Here is a 22,624-nt window from a genome sequence, read left to right on the forward strand (position 1 = left end):
GAAAGATCATATATTCAAAATTTAAGTTGGCAGGTTTTTGTATGCTTCAGTCAACTTCCTGCTTTAAAATATTTTTCAACTCCATTTCACAAAACACTCAAAACATTCTGCAATATTTCTGGATTTTCAGGGAAGTAATATACTAATTAGTCTTGCAGTAGTCTAAAATTCAAGATTGACTCAAAGTACATTACTCTAGGCAAGTAATTTCTTAGTTTATATCTTGAAAAGTAAGGCCAACATATAACAATGCTTGCAAGAAGGCTCAGATCCTTTAGCCCCATCATAAATACACATCTGTCACAAGGTAGCTCCTAAACATTCATTTGCATTTATCAAGTCAGGCTTTAACACAGACATGAAAATATATGCTGCTCAATATATAAACTATTTTCATGTGGTAATTTTGAAAGGTAAATATATCACAAGACTATAGTATGCATTTGGTACCTTAGCAAAATTGTACATGTGTTTATAACCATATAAAAAGGCAAAATATGCATAAGAGCACTGGAAAGATCAGGTAACTTCATTCTAAATCAAAGAAAAAAAAATAGATATCTGGGTTTGGAACAGACAAATCTAAGTTGGACTACTAGGCATGGAGCAACCTAACATATATACATAAAATACAAACAAAAATGTCACTCATCTGGTAGAGAGCCTCTGCGGCGTTTGAAAGTTTCTATTTACTTAGTTCATTAAGGTTTATTAAAGAAGTAAAGCAGACTCCTTCAAAAGCACCAGCATGAACTTTGTTAGTAGTTCCTCTCACTGCTTGAGCAAGGCCTGTATCACTAGGAAGAGACTTTAAAGTACAGCTTCAGATAACCATAAACTCTTTTTTTTACTCAAACATGATGTCTCAGAGAAAGATTATATATATATATATACACATACGTACACCAATTGATTGCTACTACCTCTCCCTTATTCTGATTATTATGCAACAGAAAAGCTCTCGTGTGGGAAAGTCAGTCTTCTCTGCCACCAAGGACCATATATATAATTCTATAAAGGGTTAGAAATGTTGAACTGCAGATTAAATAATCCACTCAAAATCCATTTGGAATCAAATGGTAACCTGTCCATCACATAATAGTCTAAAATGACAGAAATACTAAACCAAGTAAGATTAAATAACCTGGCAAATAGAATGAGAAAGAACAGACATACTTTGCTTCTTTTGTTTTTCCTCACACTACACTATTTTTAAATCCGTTGTTTTGCAACTATTTCTCCATAACTGAGAGAAAGTGAAGATTCTATAAAGGTTTAAAAATATATAATAACAAACACTGCTTGCATGGGAACACTGAGTGATCAGGCTAGACAAAAATACATCAACATCATAAATACATCTGAAGTTAAAGCACAATGATTAAAAATTATTAAATATTTTACTTTGTGTCTTGTTTCAGTGAGACTCAGTGAAGTGAGATCTATCTTTTTTACACATTTTTCCTCATGACTCGGTATAAAAATATTTCCTTACCATGCTTCTGAAAGCTACACGTATTTAACATGGATATGATGAGCTTCTATCCTTAGACTACAAATCAAATACAATCTGCAAGACAGGTTGTGCCCTGAGGAACAAGTATGTATCTCAGTGGGAGTCAGGAAAAGGCCAATGAGATTTTTCATTTATCAAAAAACGTTTTTCCCAGATGTCACTGGCACATGTGTAGAGTCTCATCAAATTTTTAACAACAGTTTTAAATTCCTTTCTCCAATGCAAAATTTAGGCATGCTGACAGATAAAAGAATACTAGGGCAAAATATGTGAATATTTGCTGATTTTCCTCTTGTTGTGTATTACAGTATTTCAAATATTGTTTCTCCAGGGAAACAGACTGACAATAAAAGAGAAGTATTTGTGGTTAAAAATGCTAGGAGACAAAAAATCTTAATCTATTCGGTGAATGATATTATGCAAAGATAGTGTACAGAATTCAACTTCTCAATTCCAAAGGCTTCAAACCTGTTATTGAACATCTAAACATCTAAAGCAATGAAAAATAAAAGAATCCTAGAGATCAGTAGTCTTGAGCAGGTATGTGGTTTTTAAAGAGAGCTGAAATAAATATAGTCTTTGAGGGAGGAGGAATCTGAATTTGTATTTGTATTTTTGGGGTTTTTTTAGTAGAAAATTACTTTTGGACAAAATCTGTGCATCACACTATAGGCTTGCAGTACTTAACAACCATGAGATGTTTGTGTCACTAGCCAACCTTCTACACGCTCCTTCTATCAGGTCAAATGTGAACAAAATTACGTAGAACTAGTGGGACTATAGGAGACAAGATTCTATGCTCGTGAAATATACCTCCTGCAATAAGAAGAAAGCTTCAGGTGAGGATTAAAGTAATAAAAGATAGAGGAATTGTGGTTTTATTGTTGTGAGAAAATACCTCCTTTAAGAGAAAACAAAAAATATCCTTTGAAACTCAGTATATTGAATGAAAGAGAAAACTAGGGATAGAAGGCATTCCAGGAAAGTCAAACAAATACTAATACTTCCTAAATGTAATAGAAATAATGCTTTCCAGGCTCCAGTACTTTTTGAATGTATGAAGACTGTAATTTGCCCTGTTTAAGCTCCTGAACATGCTAAGTGATAACAAGACCTAAAATGAAATTAGCATTAGCTCCATTTCCTTACTTCCTTGCAAGCTTTGCTGGTATATTTACAAAGGTGGAATCCAATTTACTGAGTTCAAACATTTTGTAAGTGAAAAAAAAAAGTGTTAAACAGGCTATTTTTAAACTTGTAAAAAGGCAGTGATGAATTTCTTTAGTTTATCTCCCATTAATCTGTCTACCTACTGATGACTTTCTATTGTCTCCCTCATGAAGTTATTAATAACTTATTTCTATGCATGCTCTTTAACATCTAGCTGATAGAAATGTTTATTGTTGCTATTTAAAACATAGCAATATGTGTTGTATATAATTTTTTTACAGCTTTTTCCTGAACATTCTTATTTGGAAATTTTTCTCAGTACCTACGGCACCTAAAGAAAGTAGCAAGTGTTTAATCAGAAAGAACGTAGAATGTTTGTAGGTTTTTAACTTTGCAGGTGGATATATCTAATTTTCTAGACAGAGAGATAGTGCCAGATAAAACTGAGCACATTTACAACTAATTCCCCATATTAAAAAAGAAAAAAAAAATTTAAAAAAATCGGAGTTTCCTTTCAACTGAACTACATATGAAGCTGTGAAATAGTCACTAATGTTCAAAAGCACTCACCATTACTCTCATACATAGCATCAAGATTATTAAATAATTAACAACATTTCCAAAATCAAACATACCTCAGAGTAACCGGTGTCTCAGTTCTTCAGGAGAATTACTACCTCAGCTGCCTTTTGGTCTTCTGGTCTTGAATTTGTTCTGTAGCCTAGGAAAAATAAATCTCAACTTACTTTCAAACTGAAAGCATAAGGCTAGACCCAAGGGAAAAAAAAAAAAAAAACACAACACTTAATAGCATTGCAGTTAATTCTGCTGTAATCCTACTTCATTGTCTTAACCAAATAAATCTCTAAAAAGGATTACCTTTTTAAAAGGAAATTAGAAAACTGAATGTCATCTGTGCAGAGAGACATTCTTTTAAAATGCAATCAGCAAGGAAGCTTATAAAATAGTCCACTATATAAAAATATTTCTATCAGGCAATCCTTAGCAGATTTTCAACAGATGTGCATGTAACTATGTGTATGTAACTATGATTTCACAAATTCCTAAAATAAAATGTGTCAACATCATTTACCACAAACTTTCAAGAGTCTAAAAAAAAGTACTCTTTTAGATTCTAGAGAAAGAACAATATCATAAAGATATATTATTTATGTATCTTCAGCTGCAAGTGCTCTTGCAATGCCACCCACGTCAAGAAGTGTAACTGCAGGGACTGGGAGAATGAAAACTGTAGGAGATGTTCAGATTCAAGACCAAGGAATGACAGTGTTCACAAGTCCATGGGATCCAATGACATTAATATATAGGTCCTGAGGGAGCTGGAAGATAAAGATGCTAAGCCACTATCCATAATTTTTGAAAATACCATGGCAGTCACATTTGTGCTTACAACCCAAAAAGCCAATGGAATCCTGGGCTCTGTCAAAAGGAGTGTTTCCAGTAGACTGAAGGAGGTGATTCTCATCCCCCCGTCACTCTGCTCTCCTACAGGTGAGACCCCCCCTGTAGAATTGTGTATGGTTTTGGTGTCCCCAAATTATGAAAGACAGCAGAACTGTTGAATCAAGTCTAGAGGAGGGCCACCATGTTGATAAGAGGACTGGAGAACCTCACCCTACAAAGCCAGGGTGAGAAAGATGAGGCTGTTCAGCCTGGAGAACAGAAGATCATGTGGTAACCTCACAGCAACAATCCAGTATCTTTCCCTACAGTGAAGCTGGAGAGAGACTCTTTGTCAGGAACTGTAGGGATGGGATAATGGGTAATGGGTACAAACTGAAAGAGGTGAAATTTAGACTAGATATTAGGGAGAAATTCTTTACTGTGAAAGGGTTGAGACACTGGAAGAGGTTGCCCAAGGAGGTTGTGGATGCCCCAACACTGGCAATGTTCAAAGTCAGGTTGGACAAGGCCTCCAGCAGCCTGGTGTTCTGGGAGTTGTTGGGACTTGAAGATCTTTGAGGTCCCTTCCAACCCTTTAATATTCTATGATTCTGTGGAAAACATAGCAAGAGTAGCTATCTAATTGTCATACTTCCCACTCCTGTGCACCATTATAATTTTTGATTTACTGAGGAGAATTTAGAAAAAAACCAAATAACAAGCAAGGTGGTTGTGTTTTTTACTTTATTTCAATAACCATGTAAAATTCAGGAAGCATAACACCTAGGTGCCTCTTAATACTTATTATACATTTATAGAAATGCACATGGAGTATATTAGCAATGAGAAGCAGCAGATGCTATCAAGAGAAATCAAACTACAGAAGCCATTATCACTATTGGAATGTTTTAAGTTTTCTCAGAAAAATTATACCAATTTTAGGGACTTTTTGATATATTTAAGTTAGAAGTAGAAACCATGGGTTATCACAGTTCTGATAAAATAAATCAATACCATTACAAAAATATTTCTTTTTATTAAGAAGAAACCAGTCTGTGATTCTGTGACAGCTTCATTACTAACTTAAAACAACAGACATTAATAAAAAAAAGAACTGCCATTTGTAATTTTAGCTTCATTTGTTTTGAACATCTCAGTTTCACTTTAAAATCCTCATCTTAATCATCCTGCAAGTTACTCCTTTCTTCAAATTATTTCATTTATCTGTACCAACACTAACAAGTCATGTCATATAAAAACAACACAGAAGATAGCTTGCTTGAAGGGAATGCATATCTAAGTGAACTCAGCTTTGGAAGTTGACTGTGGTACATGTGGAAGAAACTAATGAAGAAAGTATTTAAATAAAAGTAATGAAAGCTACACAAAGCCAAGACAGAAACTAATAACAACTAAAAAGGGTTAATCCGAGTTTCATTTGTACCCACAAGCCAGCAATGTAGTTAGGCAGAAAGTAGTCAGGAAACTAATTTCTGTCAATAGCTGCTTTAAAGATTTTGTGTCAGTATTTCTCAAGAAGAAAATGTATAATCACACACAAATCCATTTGAATACATGAAACCAAATGCATGAAACTGATGGTGAAACAAGGCATCCAGCATTCACAATAATATCCAAGAAATGGTATGTATTATACAATCATTCAAGATTTTATTAGAGCTAGGGAAATATGTACTTCTAATTTGCAAAATTAAAACAATCACACTACTACCATTAAAGCAAATCTTGATTTATAACTATTTTTACGTCAGAGTGGCCATGACTTGAGGGTTTTGTATTACTTTTTCCCAGGTGATATAATGGAGTCTCATACAATTTTTCTTATTTCTCCTTTGATAACAATTTTTGAGACTTGCAAGATTCAAGATTAACCGATGTCTCTTCATCCAAAGTCTATTTTCAACTGAGTGCTAAAACATTTTCATGGTACATTGAAAACAAGATAATGGAGTGACAGTGGTAAAAATAACTCCTGCTTGAAGGAAGAATATTGCTTGATTATTGCTTTTCATCAATATTTAGGTGAAAAGTGGCAACAAAGCAGATGTCTTCATACATATGTCTTTCTTTTTTACTTTTTAAATACTAAAAGGATTCAAAGAGTTGCTTCATGGACCAAGAGTACACGTTTAGAAGTAGTTTCTAGTATCACAGAAATCCTTATACCTTTGAATTGTTACAGTAGTTGGAGTATTTTCACCGGATGTATTTTATGATGTTTTCTGAGACTTTAGAAAATGCCCAGTTCTTTTGGTTTGCTAATTTTTTTCCCCATTTATTTTCCCCTGACTTTGGTTGGTTGGGTATTTTGAAGAGTCGCACTAAATCACAATCTTTGTGTATGTGTTGGTTTTGCACGGGCTGGTTTTTGGTACTGGGGGGGAACACAGAGGCGGCTCCTGTGAGAAGCTGCCAGAAGCTTCCACAATGTCTGGTGGAGCCAATCCCTGATGGCTCTGAAGATGGACATGCTGCTGGCCAAAGCTGGATCAATTAGAGATGGTGGCAATACCTCTGTGATAACAAATTTAAGAAGAAAATCAAGACAAAATCACAGAGTTTTTGTTCCCAGCCAGAGAAGAGGAGGAAGTGAGAACCAGTGAGAGAAACCACATGGAGACACCAAGGTCAGTGCAGAAGGAGAGGCAGGAGGTGCTCCAGGCACCAGAGCCAGGATTCCTCGGCAGGCCATGGTGAGACCATGGTGAGGCAGCTGTGCCCCTACAGCCCATGAGGATCCACAGGGGATGCAGAGATCCACCCACAGCCCGTGGGGATCCACAGGGGATGCAGAGATCAACCCCACAGCCCACCGAGGGGGTGCCCATGCCAGAGCAGGTGGATGCCTGGAGGAGGCTGTTATCCAGTGGGAGACCCAGTGGAGAGAAGGGGCCCTGCTTCCAGATTGGAGCAGCCTGTCCTTGTAGGACTGCCTCCTATGGAAGAGAGACCCACACTGCAGCAGTTTTGGGAAGAGTGTGTGCCTGTGGGAGGGACTCCCATTGCAGCAGGTGCAGTTTGGCTATTGCTCCTGAGAGTGGAACCACGTTGGAGAAGAACTGTCTCCTGTGGGAGGGGCCCCACGGTCTCACAGGGGAGGGACTCCTCTCCCAGAGGAGTGGAAGAAAACCTTGTGTGGTGAACTGACTGAAACCCCCATTCCCTGTCTCCCTGCACTGTCTGTGGGAAGGAGGGAGAGGTTGGGGGAAGGTGTTTTTAAGGCTTATTTTACTTCTCATTTGCTTCCTATGATTCTGTTAGTAATAAATTCACTTTGTACCTTTAAGTTGAGCCTCTTTTGCCCTTGAAGTGTTTCTCCCAGTCCTTGTCTCAGCTCATGAACCCTTCATTAATCTTTTTTTCTCTTCTCTGTCTGACTGTGTCCGGGAAGGGTGAACGAGTGGCTTTCCTGCGTGCCTGGTGTTTGGCCAGTGTCAAATCACAACAGTGTATTTGTTCAAAACTTTGAAAGCTGATGTTTTCTACTCTGCTGTGCTGACAGAGATACAATTTCAGTAACACATGCATCTGTATGAGCCAAACATTTAAAGAAAAATATAAAGTAATTATTCTTAATGATATTAGATTGAAAGAAACCCATGGTTTTAATCTAGTCCATCTTGACATTTGAAGATCCATTTACTGTCAGAAAGGTTTTGCCCTTGCAAACTGACAGCTTTTGGTTTCCTTTCTCCAGTCAATTTATTGCTGTAGTGCACAATTGTGCGCAAGTTTAAAAGAAAGAATCACTGATCAATTTGTACCCTAACATTCAAAAAATTTGAATTTTAGTGAAATCTAGAGCCCTAGCTCCCCTAAGGGAAATTTCTGCCAACTATGTATACCAAGTAAAATGATAAAAAACAAACAAACAAACAAAACAAACAAAAATACAGAACTGGGTCAGTTACATTGTGTTATGAAGTACAAACACAATTTCAAGTGTCATTGTGGTACTATGTTCTTGAAAATCATAATTCATGGGTTTCAGTAAAAAGAAAAATTAAAGTACTTTCTTTTACAAGTTCTCCAGTGTCTTGTATCACGTGAAGTGTAAAGATATGGCTTCTAAGTTAGAAAAAATAATATGAGTAAAACCAGACTGATTAAATTCATAATGAATTTATGTCTACAAAGCAAAAAAAGACCCTCCCAACAACAAAACAGCCAGAAGGTAACGTTAGTCAGACTACGGGAGGAGATTTAACTATTTTTTAATCTTGATTTTGTGAGATCTTACAAGCCTCACTAGCTATTAGTGTCATCTACCCTTTCATTAAAGCTCAGTTTGTTTAACCGTTGCGAATGTGGACTATTAGCTATTATTTGTTTGTGTTGCAGTACACAGATGAAAAGGATAGCCCTAAGCTAACAAATACTAGAGAAGACAGCTTTTTAAACCTCAGTTTTCTCTTTGCTCCTAAAGAGATCAAAACTCATAAATATCTTGGCATATCTTTACCTACAGAATAAAAGCAAACTTGATATCTTTACCTACAGAAAAAAGCAAACTTGGAGACAATAGAGACAATGACTGAAGTATCCAGCTTATATTTTAAATCTTCAGCTATTACTTACCTGTAATCTAAAATCAAAAATCAATTACTTCTTCTCAAACAATTCAAGGTACAAATGAAATCACAATAAAATTCACCTTCTGGAGGCAAGAAGCTAAATAATTTTGCTGTCAAAACCTTGGTTCATTACCACCTGGTAAAGGAAAAAGAAGAAAAGCTTAAGCACCAACACAGAAGAACTGTGTTTGTATGGTGGCACTGACATCACTTAGACGTCTACATAACAAAACAAAAAAGAAAACAAAAAAGGCAAGCATTTTAAAACCATAACAGCTTTATGTCATTAAAAAGAAGATAGAATAATAAAAAATAATTAAAATTCCTTTAATTATCTTTTCATCAATGACATATGCTAACCAAGACAATTACAGGTTTAGATAGTTGGCACACTTTATCAGTCTAAATGAACTTACAGGATAGTCTCCTGAACTACAGTCAATGTTGAAAACAGTACCCTGACAGATCTGTAGTGGATTTTAAGCTGAAGTGATGTGAAATATACAATGGCTGACTATATTTACATTTTTTTTCTTTCTTCATTTAGTTTCTGACATTATTTTTCATTTACATCTATTAAATAGATTTCTAATTGAACACTTTAATTCTTTTATTAATGCTAGAGAGAACAAAGTTGATATTTAAATGTTAGCTTTGAAAACAAGGATCGAGGTTCTTCATAACTATATTTTTACTGCTATGAGCATAATTTTTCCTTCTCTTATTTTCCTTTATAAGGTGCTTTTCATTAAACACAGAGCTGAATTAGACACAAATTATTGTGAGGCAACTTAAAATCTGTCATTTTCCAAAGTTCAGGGAGGTGCAACCTATTCTTTCCATTTGTTTCCTCTTAGAGCAAAAAGTAACTTGATGTTGTTAGAAGAACTTAAAGAATATTTCAATTTGCACTCTAGAAGTATATTTTCAGCCAACCTAATGATCATCTTTTTACACTCAAATGTACAATGAGGTGCTGGATACCTGAGACCCCAAACAGTAATGTGTTCTGAACTTAACTCTGCTTGCCACTTTCAGCTGTTATCTTCAATTACATTCCCACTATAATGACACTGTGGTACTACAAGAAACATCTAAACATACTGAGGATAAAAAACCTGCCAGATTTTAAACTTAACTTTATTTCACTAATTTACTTGACAATAAAAGAACTGATGGACACACATTTAGAAAAAAAAATCACAATAGAATATTTCAGTTGGAGGGGACCAGCAATGATCAAGTCCAACTACCTGACCACATCATAGGTGGCCAAATGCTAAAGCATATTAACAAGGGCATTGCCCAAAAGTCTCTTCAATATTGACAGTCTTGGGGCATCAACCACTTCTCTAGGAAGCGTGTTCCTTTTGTTGACCGCCGTTTAAGTGAAGAAATGTTTCCCAATGTCCAGAGTAAACTTCCCCTAGCAACCATTCCCATGAGACCCAGGGAGAAGAGATCAGCACCTTCCTCTTCTATTTCCCACCTAAGGAAGCTGGAAAGAGCAACTCAGCCTTCTTTTCTCCAAACTGGACAAGTCCAAAGTCATCAGCAGTACCTTTCTTGTCAGGCATCCTTCCATCCCTTTCACCAGCTTTTTTGAACTATTCTGAATGCATCCAAGGCCCTTCAAACCTTTCCTAAATTTTGGGGCCCACGTTACTCAAAGTGAATATGCACCAATGCTGAATAAAATGAAATAATCACCTCTTTTGATCTAAGAACACATTTACAGTTATTTCTTACAATTCTAGTTCCACAGAACAAAAATAACTATAAAACACAGGCTTACTTTATACCTATTTTTCCTGATGAAAGGTACCTCTCTTGCCTGCAAGTTAAATGACCTATGATACATTTTTAAGATTTCCCTCTTATTTTTCTAATTAAATATAAATTATAAATAAATAGAAATATATAATATAATATAATATAATATAATATAATATAATATAATATAATATAATATAATATAATATAATATAATATAATATAATATAATATAATATAATATAATATAATATAATATAATATAATATAATATAATATAATATAATATAATATAATATAATAATATATATTATAAATTATACAGTATTTATGTTGTAAATTTTATTTCTATTTATAAAATCTCATTTAGATTTTTTTAATTAAGGAAATGCATTTAATAGGGAAAATCCCTCCTGCCTATCATTTGATATTTATAAGGCATTAACATCTGTGTGGGCATGGAAGCCTGTGAAATGGAGAACTGACATTAATTCTATATTTTGACTGAAAAGGAATACAGCATTCAGAATTTTTACTTGGAACTATTAATGAGTCATTAAACATTTGACAGATTTCTCATCACTAATACAAACAAATGAAGCAAAGAAGTATTCTTGTTTTACAATATCTAATCTTTATATTCACTTCTAAAAAGGCATTCTTAAAATTTTTTTTCGTATGTCTGCTTCTGTAAAGATCCATAGAAATATTCATAAAATATGGAAATTAACTCTACCACTACATCAATTAAGTTTAACTGTATGAGATCAGGGCCAAAATGTTGGTGGATACAAATGCAACAATATCACAGAAGTGGATATGTGAGTATAAGAGGTTCTTGAAAAACATGTATAGAGCAATTAAAGAGAAAAGCTGTGTGGAAATTAATTGGATCAATAAAATAAAAAGATTTTGAATAGAAATTAGACGCTGAAAGCATTAAAAGTATTATTTTTAACGTATTAAGTTTAAGGCTCTACAGCTTTGCACACATATTGATTCACAGAAATTAATTATAAAAGTGCTAAATTTTTAGAACCCAGATATTTTCTTGTCAAGAACATAGCCTTGCTTTCTCCCAATTTTTGATATAATTATTTCTCTTTATATTTTATTAATATGTGATCTGAATTATTTGGAACCAGCATAGGATCAGAAAATCTTCCTCAGCTAAAGAGTATTGCAGTTATTCAGCAAAAGGAGAATGAATTCTAGCCTGAATTCTGTCTCTGCCACCACTTTGGAGGGGGAAGCAGCATTGATTTTTCTGTTTGTTCTCATACACAGACTCAAATTTATATTCAGAGGTGTGCAAAGCAGAAAGGAATTGAATGGTGAAGAGTGCAAATGCAAATGAGTGGTTGAGTCACAGGCTCTGGACATATTTAAGGGAAGTGCAGGTATGACACTCAGGGACATTGTTTAGAGGTGCATTTGACACTCCTGGGTTAATGGTAGGACTTGATGATCTTAAAGATATTTTCTGACCTAAATGATTCTATTATTCTATGAAAATGGAAATTAAACATGACTGTTATAATGTTTTTTCTTCTAAACAAACATCTCCTTAAATTTTTAGTGCTTAGCAGCATTTTACTGTTTACATATTATTTCTAAACATTGAATTTAAAATGTCACCTAGAGATTTAAATACATCTATATTTTGCCGTGTTCATCATTTAATATGATTTCAAGACCTGAATGAAATATGCTAAATCCCATTTTCACTTAAACACCTTGCTTAAAGGAAATTAACCACTGATGTCCATACTATCAAAAAAAATTCCTCATAGTCTATCCAAACATCCCCTGGAAGTGAAAAACTGGAAACATAATGTAGACTTAGGCAGCAGTGTTCAGGCGTCTATAATGATGAGAAAATTTATTAGAACAGTCCTAAGGTCATTTGCACTAGTACTTACTCATATATGTAAAAATAAACACAGCATTTCGAGATCACATTAGAATTCCATTGGAAAAAGTGACCCTTCACTTACTAAAGCATTACATCTAATTTACAAGGAAGCTGTACTAAATTAGTTATCTAAATCTCTGGCTGAAATAGATCATAGCTGTCTCTTACCAATTAACCTTTCAATGCACAAAACCCCAAATGGTTTCTAGAGATTTTGTTTCCAACTCATTGTAAATGGAAAATGTTCTTGTACATGCAGTACAACTCAACTACTGATCTCAATTTATTAAAAAAAAAAATAAGTTCTTCCCTTAACTAGATGGAAAAGAGAAAACATATTTAATATTTTAAATAGAATTTCACTCATGTATAGATAACTACCATCAATTTTTACATATCTGAATCCCTTAATTACAAAATCAGATAAAAGTAAATACCTTCAATACTGCTATTATCAGAACATTGAGCAACTTCTCAAAACAAAATTTGATCAAATTCAGTGAAGCTTACAGATGCAAAGTTACATTTTCTCAAATGTACAAACAAATATACTCTGTTGTTAAAATTCAAGATTTGCTTCCTCTCAGTGAAGTCTGAGACTTCTGTCTGCAGTGACATTTTTAATTTATAGTACCAAAAGGTCACAACTAAATATCTAGAATGAACAAGGAGCCAGACTTACTAGAAGGCAAATACACAAGAAAGTGAAATATAATTGTATTAAGCAGAAACACAACAAGAAAGAAAGCAGAGGAACAGCTTTAGATTCACCATAGCAGCATCATAAATTTTCTTCAGAGAATGGTAGTAAAAGCAAAAACTGGTATGAGCTTATTTTCCTGTCAAACAATCAAGAGTGACAGCATATAGTTTCCCTAGGATATATAGAGGCAAAGGCTCTTCTTTCCTTCAGACTGCTTGAAGACTGATAATGTTCATTGCATAGAAAGAAACATCCCAAGATAAAAAAAGTAAACACTTTTTTAAGCCACTACTTAGGAGATAATTTCTGAGCTCACAGGAGGTCTCACAACATATTTTAAATTACACACTGACATACATCTCGTCTTCATAAAGTGTAATTGGGTCTCGGTCTGTTCAGTGAGGTTAAAAAAACCCAGTTTTTGATTTCCCACAAATTGACTCTATGTTGAAAACAGTCTGTAACTTGAAGGAAGGGAAACAGCTTTGAACTTTGAACTTGAAACAGCTGAAGACTTTATTTAGTGTATGGTGCTGACTGTAGTTGTCTGCATATCAGGGGAGCAGAGCAGCCTGTGCCTGTCTTAGGAGCAAAAGGAAACAGATTCAAAAACAACAGTCCATGTTGTCCTTACGAGAACATTTAAAATAAATAAAAAAACAAACAAACAAACAAACAAACAAATAAATAAATAAATAAAGGTTTGTTTTCCTCAGGCATGTTATTTAAATTTCAACAATGCAGTAAGCAAAATTGTAAAGAAAAAACTTAGACTTCTCTGTCAACTGAAACAAAATTTTGAGGTGAGAAAACTCAGGATGAACAACCTGATTAATCATTTACTGCTGTCTTTCTGGGCCTTGCATAGGGTGATACTAAAAACTATCATTGGAATTTCAGCATACCACAATCAGAAACATGTAACAAGCAGAAAGATGATTGTCTAGAAAGATGATTGTCTATTGTGACAGATAAAAAGACTGTACTCTAAGCTTAAATGTTTATTAAGTCAAATCTGAAGACTGATTAAAAAGAATGTTCTTCTTCAATCTGACATATTCAAAGAATAAAAAACTGCAAGCCTGAGGCAAGACATTGTTCTATTAGAGACATCACATAATGCCTAAAAATGTGAGAAAGAGAATCAGAAGCAGTGAGGTTCTTGTATCATATAATAAGCATGCAATCCTGCCTATATTGGGAAGTGCTCTTGTCTTATTTGAAAGAAATTCAAGTGAAAGACAAAATTTCCTGTAATAAAGTACAAATTCACTTGTTTCACTTATTTTGACTGGAATTTTCTCTCCTTTACAGGAAACAAGATGCACATTATTCAGAAAATCTGAATGGTCTTGGATGATTACTAATTTCTGAAGTTTACAAATGCCTCATTCAAAAACACTGGAACATAGCACTCACTGAAGAAAACAGACATCTGGGAAGAAAGATTTCTCCACTTTCTGCTAATATTATTGAACTAATGTACACTGTTATTTCTCCATCTGACCAAGGAAATGGAAAAGATACTGAGACTACATGTTCCAGCCTATCTTTTCTATTTTTACTTTGAGACAGCACACATAAGCATCTGCACACACAAAATCAGACTTTGTTCCAAATTTTTTTCAAAAAAAATACATTGATTGTTAAAAGAGCACTCTCAATACCACTTTGGACACTTTAGAACAGAGTCAGAAAGATAAAAATAAAATATTTAAATTTTAGGAGGCTACTAGTTTTATACCAACAGAAAAACATATGTGTACATACATAAACAACTAAAAACAAAGTCACTTAAATCAATATAAATTTAAAAAAAAAAAAGGAAAAAAAATCCCAAACATAGTTAAGTATTTTTAGGAGAAAAAATTCTTTTTCATCTTTAAGACAGTTTTGTATTTACTCCTAACGAAACACCCAATTATTCCATATTTCTGTGACCAATGGAATCTTCTGTGTGTTTCTTTCTCCCAGATAGGCTTTATCTGTCATCTCTGCATCCTTTCATCTGCTGGCTTTGTATTGCTTTATATTTATTTGTACACAGTTCTTTATATTGATCTGTTTATTTAAGTTGTTGAACTCTGTTGTGCAGGTTGCACAGTTTTATCTGTAGCAACACCCCTAAAGCAGCCCAGGGCACCATCAGCCTTCTTTGTGTTTCACTTTGTGTCCACCAGGTTGCACAGTTCCTTTCTTTCCTGAAGAGCTGCTTTCCAGCTAACCAGCCCCCTCACATATACTGCCTTGGTTTATTCCTCCTCCTGTGCATGACCTCACATTTACCCTTGGTGAGTTTCATGAGGTTCCTGTCAGGCCATTTCTCCAGCCTGTCCAGGTTCCTCCAGGTGTCATCATAACCTCTGGTCATCCATTCCTCCCTGTGTTGTGACATTAAGAAACCAGTTGAGGTTATACTCTACCCTATCATCCAGATCTTTAATGAAGATATCAAGAAGGGCTGAACCTAGTGTTGACCTTTGGGGTACACTACCAGCTACTGACCCCCAGCTAGACTTAATACCACTGGCCACCACAGGGCCTTTAGCCAGTTTATAGTCCATCTCAATGTCTGTTCATCCAATCCATACTTTGTCAGCTTCTCTAGGAGGATTTTACAGGAATGAGTGTCAAAAACTTTGTTGACACCTAGGTAGCTTTAATGACTGCCCACTGATCTACAGTCATCTACTGAGACTGTCATTTTCTCATGTAAAATTATCAGTTTGGTCGAATGTGATCTCCCATCACAGCACACGGGCTTATGTCCAGTTTGCTTAAATATTCCATGACCTGATCATCTTCCACGAGTGCATTTTCCTTGCACCAGGCTTTTCCCTGCCTTCAGCTATTAAGGTGTCTGAAAAATGGTTTTGCCAGTAAAAACTAAGAGGAATTCATAACATCAGCTTTTTCCATGTCCTGTGTCAGCAGGTTCCCTCCCTCATTCAGCAGTGGGCCCACATTTTCCCTATTCTTTCTTTCATCACCTATGTACACGTAGAAATCCTTCTCAGTGTCTTTTGATGTCCCTGACCAGATTCTGTTCAATCTGGACTTTGTCCCTCCTGACAGCATCTCTGCTCAAACATTGCTTTTACACTCCTCCCAGATCATCTGTCCCTGCTTCCACCTTCTGTATGCTTCCTTTCTGTGTTTGAGTTTGCTCAGGAGATCCTAGCTCATCTATAAACTCTTAGCGATATTTTTGGCTAACCTTCTGATGTAGGTCTGGACTGAGAACAGTAAAACCTAAAACAGCTAAAGTATTTATCAGATGGTCTGCTCAGCAGTGTAACTCACGGGTCATAAATTCACAAAAGTATGCACACAGGTTTTAATAATATTTAAGTAAAACATGCAGGAAATCAATATAGGCAGAAGGTAGACTCTATATTGGTAACACCATACTCATTTTAAAGTCACTGTCAGAGAAAAAAAAAATAAAAAAGAGAAAAAAGAAATAAAAAAAGAGCGTAGATTAGGGAAATTTAATGTATCTGTGAAATACTGTTAAATTGTTACCTTCTTGTGTCTTCCAAAAGCCTTTATCATGGTATTTCTGCATCGCGTTTTTTCTGAAAATTGTTAAAAAAATCTCTCCGAGGACTGGTAGAGTTGAACATGTGAAGCTTCAACAACTGCTGTACCATCCTTCTACGCAAACAGCTAAGAGCTTTCAAAAAAGCACATACTGGAAAAAACTCTCTGTTTATTAGTAATTCACCTTTGCTTAAGTGCACAACCTATTGCTTTTCAGACTGCAGGTAGTTAGTTCAATTCCCAATAAAGTGAGACTTTATGTACATTCAAGAAGTACTTAAACTAAAGCAACTGATTTAATGCTGCTGTCTGAATCATTAGTGTGCTAGCAGGGGACTCCCAAATCACTAGTTCAAGAACTGCTACTCAGTCATTAAGGAATTTTTCAAAGTGCTGCAGCAGCGCTCAGGGAACTTCAAAGCATAAAGAACTTTTTCTATACCCAGCAAGCTACTGACACTTTTCAATTACTGTGACGTTTTACACATATCTGGCAAAAATGTGAGAACTGCACAATGTAAGGAAGAAATAAGCCACCAAGTCTTTAGTAGTCATTGAGTATTTTTAATTATGTATTAAGTTTTTTGTAACAACTGCAGTTACCCATATTATTATTCGGTTGTGAGGCGATTTTGTGACCCCCTCCTCAGGGATATATATAGCAGTAGAGCAATGAATTCACCTCAGCCAGGTTACTAAGTCTGATTTGTGAAGGGTATGTGCACAAGAGGGGCACAGAATACAGCCAGTAACTGTGTTCTGAATGATTTTTTTTCATTTTACTATTTCCTCTCTTGAAATCACATGACAAACATAAATAAGCCAAACTGTTTTCTGTTTATATCCACACACATTTTAAAACATGTACTCCCACACTACATAGACAGCACACTGATAATTTTGAATGAAACAGTTGTGTTCTTACCATTCTTTCATTTCTGTTGGTAGCACGGGTTTAGCATCTACCTTTACTAAAAATCTTAAGTAAAATAAAAATCATATAAGCTTGGGAAAAAGCATGGCAAAAAAAAAAAAAAAAATCATCACCTCCTGCATTGAACTCCCCCCTTAAAAAAAATTATGCCTTCAAACAGACACTTAAATTAATATTTAGGTTATCTAATTACACCTTCTCTGTCTAGTTCCATATTTATTTGCAGTTGTTGACATCCCAAATGCCATTTTTGCAAAGTCTTCTGAAAATCTTGGTACACTCTGGAAGCTGGTCTTATCTTCTCTGAAATAAGAGGATACAACTTCCAAGCAGAATTATTCCAAATAATTCTGTAGGTGTGATGACTGTAGAGAGAGAACATATTTAGTTATCCTTTTTTTTTAATTAGCAGTCTGAGTTATTGTAAGAACTGCTGTTTAGCATATCTCCTGCCCTTCTACTGTTGTGCATCTGGAATATCACTAGCAATAGGAATAAAAGTTAGGTTAGTTATTAAGGACAATGTTCTTGCTGACAAACTTCATTTTCTAAGGAAGAATAAAAAAAATAGGTCAATAATTTGCTACTTTTTTTTTGTTTCATTTTTTATAATGGAGCAAGAACTTACTGGGAAAAATACAGAAATACAGTGTAATTTCATCTGCATGGTAAATGGGATGCTTTTTATCTCAAGGACCGCCAAGATAGTGAATACCATATGAAAACTGGTAACATAAGTCCTTCTCTTACCCTACGACACTGAAAACTATCAAAAAATAAAATTTCAACTGAAAAATGTTAACAAAAACATGTCAGAACTCAAAAAAATATTGTACATCTTTTTTAAAAAAAGCAAGATCAAAGTGTAGATTCATTCTGGTTTTACTAAAACTGTAGATGTAGAACTCCCAGGCTACATTACAGTACCTCCTGTGAGTTCACATAACTCAGCATCATAAAGACTTGTTAGAGTCAATGTCTCAAAGTTCTCATTGGTACTGAAACTACAGAAAATACCTGTACAAATTATACCAAAAAATAAATTTGAGTGATTTTTTCTGATTCCTCTAGTGATTTATTTTCTTGCCATTATAGCTCCTACATTTTGTACTGTGTTCATCTTGGGAAGGCACTTCTTAAATATAATATTACTAAGTACCTGAATTCACACATAACATTGTTATAGTTATTAGCACATTCAAAGGGTTTGGAAAATAGTATCTGATAAGGGTTATGTTTACACACACTTTCAGTCTCCATGAAGTTGCTGAATAGATGGAGGATGGACTAATTTGACAACATTTAGACCTTTAAAATGTCTCAAGCAGCTAATTTAGACCCTCTTCAGCAGAGAGAAACAGATAACTGTAACAAGTCAGAGAAATTGCTTATGTCTTTCCATCAAATATAAAGGCTATAGCCAGCCTATCCAGCAAAAATGATTTTTAGATAAACATTGTAAACATCCTCATGCTAGACCTTGAGTACCTTTTTAACTTGTGAAGCTAAAAGTTCTAGCTCTGCTCCCAGGAATTTCAGAACAATGTTACTCCCACTGTTCTGATATTCTGTATTCCCTCACTACAGATGAAAATGTTCCAGAACTGAATAACTGAGGCACATTCTCTAAGATGTGTTTTGCTGCAGCTGAATTCAGTCTTGTAAAGCAAACCATACATAGGCAAATTCCTCCCCCAATATCACATATCTTTCCCTGCCTCTGAATGACACATATTTGCAGAGGTTTTCATTAAGTACTGCTCCCCCCTTCTTCAATTTCCCTCTAACTAGAATTATATTCAGTTATGTACATTTTAGGTTTTTTTACAAAATACATATCATTCTAAACACTTTGCATGCATCCTTAGTGTCTTTCAGAAGAAAATGTAGGTCACCTGCCCATTATTTAAGATGCAAATAAGAAAATGCTATAGCAAGCAAATTCTGTAGGCCTGTTTTCTTTAAAAATTATATAGTGTGTCCAGCGAAAGCACAGGAGGCTCTTTGATACCTGTACATTAGCAGTTATCACTAAAAACACAGCATGAACAAGTTGTTTCACAGAGAAAAAAGGTCTAAATTATTATTCTACAGATTTGTGTTTGTTCTTATTTTTATGACAATGACATCAGCTCCCCAACATCCCTACCACATCCCTTCTAAACAAAAGACTGCACACGCTGTGCCTGCAGCTATTTGTGCACTGAAAGGGTAGTTAGCAAAACTACAGTGACTGGCTGATTAGCTGCTACAAATACAACGTGTGATGCTCAGGTCCTGTCCTATCTGTCCTCCCCTCAAGGGAACAGCAAAGCTGCTCCCGCATTCAACCCATTAACCAGTTTCCCCACAAACCATGTACAAACATAATGACCCTGGAGACTTCCTTACTTTGACCTTCACTACACCCTGGCAAATCAGTTCAGGAGGGACTGGCAAATAGAGGCAGGTAGCCATGCTAAACCACATTTAGGAAGGAAAACAGGCCAAGAGCAACCTAAGCATGCAGTGAAAACTTAGATGAATTTTCATTTTATATAGAAGTAGTAAAACAGTCGTTACAAATTGTAGGACAATACACAGTGATGGAGTATAATCGCTGTGTAGATTCTGTTCTGCCACTCTGCCAAGAGGGTGTTGATTGACTGAGCCTGGTACAGCACTCTGCATGAGAACTAGTTACAAAATCGTTCTTCACACTATGCTTGCCATATGTGCATGCCTTTTGCTTAAATAAGCTATATGAGGTGTCAGTACAATTTTAGCACACTCAAAAACAGAATGCAAATTCAAAGCCTACAATTGCATCCATATGACCATATGATCATAACTATAGAATTTATAGGGGGTGACCCCAGTAGGTAATCCAAAATTTTTCCCAGAACACTTAATGTTAGTTAAAAAAAAAACAAACAAACAAACAAAAAACACCCAAAAAATTACTTCAGCATTTCTCCCTTGAATTTTAATAATTCAGTATATTTTTAATGAAATGGCACATGAGTAACATAATAAATCAGTTATCAAGTGTCTTAAGTAACAGAAAAAATAAATCTAAAAAATCCTCAAATATAGATCTTAGTGTTGCTCAAAGAAAATCTAATAAATCACAGAGGTTTAAAAGAAAAAGAAAAACAAACCCTACTTTCCTGCTTAAGAACTCATCATTTAATTGTCTATTTAAATTTTTTCCCACCACCAACTGTAGCTGAATTTTATTCTATCAGAAACATTTAAAGCCAAAAAAATTATTTCAAATAATGTAAGATGAATTTATTGGAACAGCATTCTCATTTTATAATTCAATGAACAAGGTAAGAAAAATATATCAATTAGTAACTGAAAAGATTTTCTTTCACTTGAAGTTTACAAGTTTTTTCCTTATTTAAGTCAATGTGAAGTGCACACTTTTAAGTGACTGCAGGTACACCTGGTCTGAATTCTTCAAAAATAAATATATATAATTTTTTTCTTTTTCTGGCAGTAAAAATGTTTATTATATATTTGGCCCATCCTTGTTTAAAAATGGAAAAAAAATCTAAAAAATGGAGTTTCATTAAAAATTGATAATGAAAAAATATGTTAAAATATTCAATATTATGTGAATTTATTTGGAGAAGATAATTATCATCACAAACTTACAATAATAAAAAATGAAACCAAAGAATTGGCTGAGGCTAATTGGCTGACTGAACTAAAATAGAACTCTAGGAAGACATATCTTGAACAACACATCAGAATAAAATGTATAAATGCAAAAACCACATTTTCAGCATATATTAGAAACTTTGAAACAACATGCATTTTTTATATTTCTAAATTTAAAAAAAATCCTTTTGAGATGAATAAAAATACATCAATTTATTGCAATGAAACAAATTCCAATTAATTATCAACATCATTCATAGACTGTGGGAACACCCCAGTGAAATATTTTTTTAAAACTGCATGCAATTAAAAATGTACTGCTTTATTTCCATAAAGAGTTTATATTAATAACAAATTAATAACAAATAATGAAAATTACTCTTCACAACTACTGACTAATCAGCTTGTTTCAGAAAATAGTAAGAACATGGATTTAATTTCTGTGTGATGACAACAGTCCTACTCTGGAAAAGTAAAACAGCCCTGCATTTTCCTGTCCTTGGTCTCTTCATGTGAAAGGAAATTTGTCGCCCTAACTTTGCCTGCTTTTCAGTGTTTGCATTTTGTTCTCACGCAGCTTCAAGAAAACCATGTATATTTTTAGAAATTATCTATTTTGTTTACATATTTCTCCTCCTAGAGGAGAAATGTGATTGATGGTGATGCTCACCAACGAGGTCAAAGACCTGGCAACCTTTGTAGCCAATATTTTACCTTCTGATCAAACTGTATATAAGATGGAGTCAGAAAAATTAAAACAGGACTCTTCTGCTGACCTTGCTGCTGCCTGCCTCAGTCTTTCGTGTCCCTAAGAGAGACAGAAATTTCTCTAAACTGTTTCCAACTTCTTGTTGTTAGACCAAATAACTTATTTTCTCCTCCTTTGAGTTTACAGCTCTTCTAGAAGATAGCTATTTACGTCATTAAATTGATTAATCAATTCATTGATGCAAACAAAACATCCTAGGTAGCCTTCTGATGCTTTAATAACAAAAATGCAGTTTGCCAAACAGTCTTGACATTCTTGACTTTATCAGCTAAGCAAATTTTCTCTTCCAGTGCCAAACACACTTATATCAAGTTGTTAGATGTCACTATTGCAGCATCCTTCAAACTTCAGGTACTTCTTGGTCAAAGATAATTATCTTTTCTATTGGGAGGAGTATTTCATAAGCCATTATCTCACAATCTTAAAATAAATAGGCAATTCACAATGATGAAGGGAAAATTAAGTAAAAGAAGGAGCACAGCTATTAAAAATAACAGAAGATCAAAAGACAAACCACCAAACACAAACCCACAAAGAAAACCCACTTGTGTCTTGAAACCAATCAAGAGAAAGGAGTCGTGCTTCCCCCAGAGAAAAACTATGGCAAGGATAATGAATGCAATAAACCATCTTATTATTCACCCAAGAACTCCA

General features: G+C 34.6%; 1 long non-coding RNA gene across 1 annotated transcript in view; it reads right to left on the reverse strand.

Annotated features, from left to right (window-relative positions):
* Positions 1 to 3,339: 3,339 nt before the first annotated feature.
* LOC136302652 (uncharacterized) overlaps positions 3,340 to 22,624 on the reverse strand; it is a 218,420-nt gene continuing 199,135 nt past the window's right edge. The window contains exon 3 of the long non-coding RNA XR_010724103.1: positions 3,340 to 3,407. This is a non-coding gene — a long non-coding RNA (uncharacterized lncRNA). The remainder of the gene's footprint in view (positions 3,408 to 22,624) is intronic.

This window comes from Chamaea fasciata, unplaced genomic scaffold, assembly GCF_029207755.1.
Source record: "Chamaea fasciata isolate MVZ Bird 193981 ecotype frontalis unplaced genomic scaffold, bChaFas1.0.hap1 SCAF_1, whole genome shotgun sequence".
Lineage (NCBI taxonomy): Eukaryota > Metazoa > Chordata > Aves > Passeriformes > Sylviidae > Chamaea > Chamaea fasciata.